This window comes from Pipistrellus hanaki, assembly GCF_964339955.1.
Source record: "Pipistrellus hanaki genome assembly, chromosome: 1".
Classification (NCBI taxonomy): Eukaryota; Metazoa; Chordata; class Mammalia; order Chiroptera; family Vespertilionidae; genus Pipistrellus; species Pipistrellus hanaki.
The window spans coordinates 107,440-115,444 of record NC_140503.1 but is presented as its reverse complement, the minus strand read 5'-3'; the positions used below and the strand labels follow the sequence as shown (position 1 = coordinate 115,444).

Below are 8,005 nucleotides of genomic sequence, written 5' to 3'. Positions count from 1 at the left end.
CTGTGGCTGCAGCCTCTGATCTAACTGCTGCCACTCTCAGGAGAACACAGCTGCTTCCCGAAAGCAGAACATTTCCCTCAACTTCCCTGAGGTTCCTATGCAAAGCCCTGTTGCCAGCCTCTCACAGTGGAGAGTTTCCATCATTTACAGATGGAATCCTGATTGGTGCTAAGGGCTGGCTGGTAGGCTGATGTCAATGGGGGATATTTGTGATACTTTTAACAATAAAATATTATCCTAATAATAAAAGCCAGGGTAGTAACTTGTAAAGACCAATCATGACCAAAGGCTTTATTAAAAGTGAAGCTTACTATCACAATCCAAATTTATTAAAAAAAAAAAAAAAAAAAAAGGCAGGGAACCAACTAACAACTTGAAACTGAACCAAGTATAAGTCCTTGATGGGCAAATGTTTATTGGATAAGCTTTGCTATTACAAGACCAGGAAGAAAAAATTCAGATGCAAGAATAAAAATTACATTGCATCCACTTTAAGTAGTTCTTAAAGAAAAAGAATGATATAGTATAAAAATACTTAATACACATTGTAAAGACATTTGTTCAAGGTGGGTTTCCTAGATAGTTTAGTTATTTATTTTTTTATGTGAAGAGTTTAGCTATATAAGAAATAGGTTTAGGGGGTTCTGAAATGCAGAGGGTGCAGGCAGGGCTGAGGGACCTCTATTTGTGTACAAATTTCATGCACTGAGCCTCTAGTTAAATATAAAGACTTAGTTAATTAAAATGAAAAAAGGGGGTCCTAGTCCTGGAGGGTTGGCTCTGTGGATAGAGCATACCCCTGCGAACCAAGGGATCTCAGCTTCGATTCTGGCAAAGGGCATGTACCTGGGTTGCAGGCATCAGCATAGTCCCTCAGGGTGGCCTGTGCCCTCTTGCAATTTAGGACACCCTGGGACCTGCAGTGATAGAGCTGGAAAGCAGGAGTCTAACATCCTTCGAGGGATGTAGTAGGGCACCCAACAGCAGGTGGCCAGGGAGGAGGCTGACCCTGGGTCAAATCCCATGCCGCTCCAGCTGATCATGTCCCTGCTGCACCAGCCATTGCTCGGTAGCATACTGCCATGTAGGTGGGACAGGCTTGTGCCACTGCAGCTGCACTCACTAGCTATAAGCCTGGCCTCTGTTGTTCAGCTGAGCAGTGCTCCTGCTGTGGGAACGCACTGACCACCACAGAGAGCTCCTGCATTGAGCGTTTACCCCCCAGTGGTCAGTGTGCCTCATAGTGATCAGTCAAATGGTGGTTCAGTCATTCGGATGTTTAGGCTGTTGTATATGTAGACTAGAGGCCCAGTACTTGAATTTCATGCACAGTACAGGGGGTGTCTCTCAGCCTGGTCTGCCCCCTCTCATAAACCAGGACCCCTTAGGTAGGGTCCTTAGCCCTGGCCGGTGATCAGGGCCTTTTGGAGCTTTCTTTCCACCAGCTGTGACAGCTGCACCAGCCCCTGCTGCTGCCACTGCTTGTCATCTGTGTGGTTCTGCCCCCTTTCCCCAACATGGGGCACCTCCCTCTGCAGGAAACAGGCGTGGGGTGCAATCGCTTGGCTTGTCTGGGCCTCCCTCTGTGGGGTGATCATTGGCTGGCCACCAAACCCGCCACAGTGTCACTGTCCAGTGGAATGGGCCTCTCAATGCGGAGCGATAATGGGGCAATGGTGGGGCCCCCGTCCCATCACATTGCACCCATATTGGTTTGCCTAGTTCCAGTGTGTGTCATAGCGTGGTCATCTGGAAGGTCATCGGGAAGATTGTTCTGCTGTTTGGTCATCACTCTATTTGCATATTGTGCTTTTATTATTATAGATATTTGATTGCTTCATTGTCTCTTACATTCCTGACATGGCTATTTTGTGGGAAATTTATTCTGTGCTCCATCTTGGAGAGTTTCCTTAGACTTCTTGAAGGTCACCTATGTTTAATCTGCAGTGTTAGTCTTACTTTATGTATTACTCACTGCAGATGTTGTTACTTTCTTAACCTCTAGAAATTGAAAATATAGACGAGTTCTACCCAATCCTGTCTGTTAGATTAAATCCTTTATGTGTTTCATCGAACAGGTAGTGAGGACTGAGCTGTGGTGGGACGTCCTGGGGGATGATCCTGGTCATGGTGGCCCTGTGGGCCTGTGAGAGGGAAAGGTAGGGACCGGTGGTCCTGTGAGAGGGAAAGGATGGGGCAGGTGGGCCTGTGAGAAAGGTGGGGACAGGGGCCTGAGGTCAGCACACAGGGGACTGAGCTGCCCTGGTGTCTCTCTTGGTGGGAAGGTATCACAAAACAAGGACAAGGAAAGCCCTGAGGATGGTCTCCTTGTAAAAAAGAGAAACAGTAATAGAAGACTTGATGGAGAGTCCTCGTCCCTGCCTCCATGTCACCTGCAAACACAATGTCCTTCTTCACTGTTGTCTGCAATGAGAACATGAGAAGGAAGAGCCCTCCCTGGAGGCAGCTGAGAGCTTGAGAGGAAATCCCTGAGCCCAAAAGGAAGGCCCTTCCCTCCCACCTCCCTCTGCCCCTGCTCCTGGGGCTGCTCTCTGTGCTGTGGGCTCTGAGCACCACCTGGTGTCAAGGGTGCCTCCCAGGCCCAGCCCAGCTGTCTCCTCAGGGAGGTTTGTGTATGGACTCACACTGACTTCCCCTCACTGTGTCTCTTGCACAGTAATACACAGCGGTGTCGTCGACTTTCAGGCTGTTCATTTGCAGGTACAGCATGTTCTTGGCATTGTTTCTAGAGATGGTGAAGCGGCCCTTTACAGAGTCCACGTAATATATGCTACTACCATCAGTACTAATGAATGAGACCCACTCCAGCCCATTCCCTGGAGCCTGGCGGACCCAGTTCATGTGGTAGCTACTGAAGGTGAATCCAGAGGCTGCACAGAACAGTCTCAGAGACCCCCCAGGCTGTACCAGGCCTCCCCCAGACTCCACCAGCTGCACCTCACACTGGACACCTGCAAACACAGAGACACAGGGGGAATTAGAATTTCATGGAAGCACAAAGAGGCACAGGCACAGGGCTCAGCACTCCCCACTCCTGACAATGACCTTGAGAAATGATCAGGAGGAAAACGCAGCTTGTCACCAAGTCCATGGTGGAGCCGCTGGGTCCTGTCTCAGGTGCTTGGGTTCTGGGTGTCTCCCCAACATGCCAGGTAAGGGCCCCTTTTTATGAGCAGGAGGAGAGCCCCATTTGCATGGAGTCTGCATATAAGGTGCATCTGTGACCGTGGGCTGCATGCCTGATCTTGTCATCCTAGGGGCGACCCCAGATGGGAAAGGACTCAAGGATGCTGGCCACAATTGGTCCTGTCCTGACCTGTCCTCCCTCCCTCCTTTCTTGATACCAGTCACCCTGACTCCATTTTTGGGGGGGCAGCTTCCAGGATTGAGAGTCTTCCTTCCTGGGGTTTTGATGAGGACCCAGGGGTGCTACCCCAGAGGCATGTGGATGGGGCTTCCTCTCGCTCTCCTTCACCTGCCATGGTTCATGTTGCCTTTCTGTGGTTTAGGAATAAGAATTTGCATTGAATGATGCTTTTATTTTGAGTCTGAAAGATTCTTCTTGTGATTTTCCTCAATCAGAACCTCCACAAAACTCTAACATATGCATGTAAGGAGGCAGGAGAGGCTGGGCTGGATGCTGTGGCCACAGCCTCTGTCTCTAACCTGCTACCACTCTCACAAGCACACAGCTGCCTCACGAAAACCCACATCCCTCAACTTCCCTGGTGTTCCTGTGAAAAAGCCCTGTTTCCCAGCCTCTCACAGTAGAGAGTTTCCATCGTTTATACTTGGAGCCTTGGCAGGTAGTAGGGGCCAGTTTGCTGGCTGAGATCAATGGAAGGGGAATTGTTAATCAGTTATACTTTCAACAATAGAAAATTAAAATAGAAATAATTAATTAACACATTACAATTGAAAATGGATTCCTGGCCCTAGCTGGTTTCACTCAGTGGATAAGGTGTAGGTCTTTGAACCAAAGCATCTCATGTTTGATTCTGATCAAGTGCATGTACCTCAGCTGCAGGCTCCTCCCTGGCCTTTGCGCTGGTGTGATCACATGCAGGAGTCACCCTAGTGATGAGTTTCTTTGACATCAATGTTTCTGATTAAAAAGCAGGCAAAGATTTATTGAAATATCTTGCCAGGACAGCCGGGAGAGCACCACACATAGGTGGACTCCGCACGACTGCACCGTTTCAGGGGTAGGCAATCCCTTTTAAAGGTTCAAACCACAGGAATTTTCCTTTGTTCTAAATTCTAAATCTGAAAGACTACATTCTAAAAACTGGGGTCAGCCCACAGTGTCCTTGCTAGTCACATCCTGCTGGACATTGGAATGTGGCCCTATCTTGCAATAGCCGATAACACAGAAGTAGAACTCAGAGGTTATCTACAGTTTCTATCTCTGAAGGTTACTGAGTTAGTGGGAATTAATCTCCTGTGGTCCTGGTCCCAAGCAAGGGAAAATTGCCTCAGCCTCCAAGTCTCCACCTGAAAGCTGAGGTAAATAGTTTCCCCCCCACCCCATGTTTAATCAGCTGCAAGAGCCAAACTAGAAGGGTTAAAATTCAAACAGCAGTTTTTACCAAATTATGGTTGCCACTATATTTCTTTCTGGTCAAGTGCACATACATCGGTTGCAGGCTCCTCCCTGGCCTTTACCCTGGTGAGATCACATGCAGGAGTCACCCTAGTGATGTGTTTCTTCGACATCAATGTTTCTCTCTTCCACTCCCTCCCTTTCTCTCTCTGAAAAGCAATGGAAAATATCCTTGGGAGAGGATGAAAAAAGATAAAAAAGGAATATGCTGGCTCTTAGAACAAAACCCTGGGGAGAGAGTTGAGGCACCTAGAACTCCTTGGGGGCAGGTGAGGACCTCCCTTCTCAGAGGAGAGCGGCCACCTGTGTCCATCCTCCCACAGCCCAGGTGAGAACAGACAGAAACAGGGATCTGGGACTGTGGTCCCTTGTTCCTTTGGGAAGGTGGACACCACCACTTGAAAAGTGTGATCACGAGGGGGAGGGGAGGCATAGGCAGGTCAAAGACCATGAGGCCTTCCTTTTCTTCCTTTTCACTTTTTATTCTTATTTTAAAACATATTTTTATTGATTGCAGAGAGGAAGGAGGGGAGAGAGATAGAAACATCAGTATTTAAAGAAAATCAATGATTAGGTGCCTTCTGCAAGGCCCTCGGGGATCCAGGCAGCAGCCCAGGCCAGTGCCCTGACCAGGAATCCAACCCAGTCTGGAATTATGGCTGTTCTCTATTTTAGTTGTGCATTTCACATGGTTGTGGGCGGCAGCGAGAACATGCACTTACCTCTGCCTCCAAATTGGTTCTCACCCCTTTTCAATATTTTAAACTGGAGTCTTAGATGATTGATTTAAAGATCTTTATTCTTATCTAACATAAGCATTTAATGCTATTCATTTCTCTTCAATCACCACTCTAGCTGCATCGCACAAAATTAATATTTTGTAATATCGTTTTCATCCAGTTTGGAAATGGATTTTCTGTTAGTTTAGAATTCTACATTGAGAACTTCTTAATGTTCCTTCAGCTCTTTGAGTCAATGTTCCATTGTCTTCTGGTTTTGGTGTTTTTTTATGTGACATTTACAATAATATTTATATTAATCTTGGTCATTGACTCATGAGTGGTTTTTTCTTTGCTGCCACCTGTGAGGTTCTGCTCCTTTTCCGCCACCACTGGTCACCTCCCTCTGTGGGAAACAGGTGTGGCATGCAGTCGCCTGGCTTGACTGGTCCTTCCTTTGTGGGGTGACTGATGGCAGAGCCCCCCTCCCTGGTCAATCAAGCCACAGAGGATGGCCTGGGCTGTCCTCTTCAGGACAATTATTGGGCAATGTGGGGCCCCCACCCAATCACATTACAGCCACATTGGTTGGCCTGGTACCAGTGTGTGTCATAGCATGGTCAACAGAAGGTCATCTGGACAGTCATTCTGCTATTTGGTCGTTCGGTTTATTTGCATATTACCCTTTTATTATTATAGATATTTGACTGCTCCATTGTCTCTTACATTCCTGACACTTGGCCATTTTGTGGAAAATTTATTCTGTGTTCCATGTTGGAGAGTTTCCTTAGACTTCTTGAAGGTCACCTATGTTTAATCTCCTGTGTTAGTCTAACTCCATATATTATTCACTGAAGATGTTGTTACTTTCTTAACATCTAGAAATTGAAAATACAGACCAGTTCTACCACCTCTTTTCTGTTAGCTTAAATCCATTGTGTGTTTCATCCAACAAGTAGGGAGGACAGAGAGCTGTGGTGGGAGGACCTGGGAGATGATCCTGGTCATGATGGCCTTGGGGGGCCTGTGAGAGGGAAAGATGGGGGTAGATGGGCCTATGAAATGGAAAGTTGGGGGCAGGTGGGCCTGTGAGAGGGAAAGGTGGGGGCAGGTGGGTCTGTGAGAGGGAAAGGTGGGGGCAGGGGCCTGAGGTCAGCACACAGGGGCTTGGGCTGCGCTGGGTCTCTCTTGGTGGGAAAGATTCCCAAAACTCAGAAGGACTTGAGCCCTGAGGATGGTCTCCTTGTAGAGAAAGAGAAATAGAAAATAAAAGACTTGGTGAAGGAGATTCCCGGTTACTGCCACCATGTCATCTGCAAACACAATGCCCTTCACTGTTGTCTGCAGTGAGAACATGAGAAGGAAGAGCCCTCCCTGGAGGCAGCTGAGAGCTTGAGAGGAAATCCCTGAGCCCAACAGGAAGACCTTTCTCTCCCAACTCCCTCTGTCCCTGCTCCTGGGGCTGCTCTCTGTGCTCTGGGCCCTGAGCGCCCCCTGGTGTCCTCAGCACTTCCTGCAGTCCAGCCCTGCTGCCTCCTCAGGGAGGTTTTTGTCTGGACTCACACTGACTTCGCCTCACTGTGCCTCTTGCACAGTAATACATGGCCGTGTCGTCTGCGGTCACTGAGCTCAGCTGCAAGGAGAACTGGTTCCTGGATGTGTCAGCAGTGATGGAGATGCGGCCCTGGAAAGCTGGGTTGTAGCTTGTACCCCCTGACCAGTAACCCATCCATTGCAACCCTTTCCCTTGTGGCTGGCGGATCCAGTGCCAGTAGTAACTGCTGGTGACTGAGCCCCCGGACACAGTGCAGGTGAGGGAGAGGGTCTGCGAGGGCTTCACCACTCCCTGGCCTGACTCCTGTAGCTGCAACTGGGACAGGACACCTGGGACAGAGAGAACACAGTGAGTCCTGGGCGCAGATGCAGGGTCCCCATCTCCTCATGTCTAAGCCCAGAGTCACTCACATCTGGGAGCTGACAGCAGGAAGAGGAAGAGCCACAGGGGAATCATGTCTTGCAGGTGAGGTCCTTGTCCCCCAGAAAGCATTCTCCAGGGTGAGGAGACCCTGCATTTAAGAAGATGCCAACTGGGTGTGTGTCTGGTAGCCGTGTGGGCATTTGCATATGGGAGGTGTCTGCACATACAAAGGGAAGAGGTGAGGGAGGTCCCTGTCTCTGGGTCTTCTCCTGAAAGGAGGTGTTGACTGTGCCCTCAGAGAACCAGGCCCTCCTTGGGGTCCTGGTCACCGTGCCCAGGGGCCTCTCCTTCCACACCAGGGCTGTGTTGCAGGAGATGGTCAGGAAGTGAATGTGGGAACAATCAGTGACTCCTTAGTGATAATATCAATGTGCCTCTGCTCCTAGAGCACATGTGTCAAACACAAGGCCTGCGGGCCAAATCCAGCTCGCCAGGCCTTGCAATGTGGCCCGCACCGCGCTGTCATCACTGCACTCCGCTGTCAGTTTATGACATTGTCAGTTTATGACTGTTCAGTAAACCATTCGGCCCGCGATTTAGGCTGGATTTTAGATTTTGGCCCCTTCTCTGATTGAGTTCGACACCCCTATCCTAGAGATATAGATATAGATATAGATATAGATATAGATATACATATACATATACATATACATATACATGATATAGATGGATATAGATATAAAC

The 8,005-nt window shown here is 48.7% G+C and overlaps 1 gene segment (V, D, J or C); it reads right to left on the bottom strand.

Moving 5' to 3' along the window:
* Window positions 1-1,397: 1,397 nt before the first annotated feature.
* Window positions 1,398-7,354, bottom strand: LOC311612754 (immunoglobulin heavy variable 4-59-like). The segment is given in 3 exons: window positions 7,309-7,354; window positions 6,923-7,227; window positions 1,398-1,532 (listed from the first exon to the last, which is right to left on the bottom strand).
* Window positions 7,355-8,005: the final 651 nt, after the last annotated feature.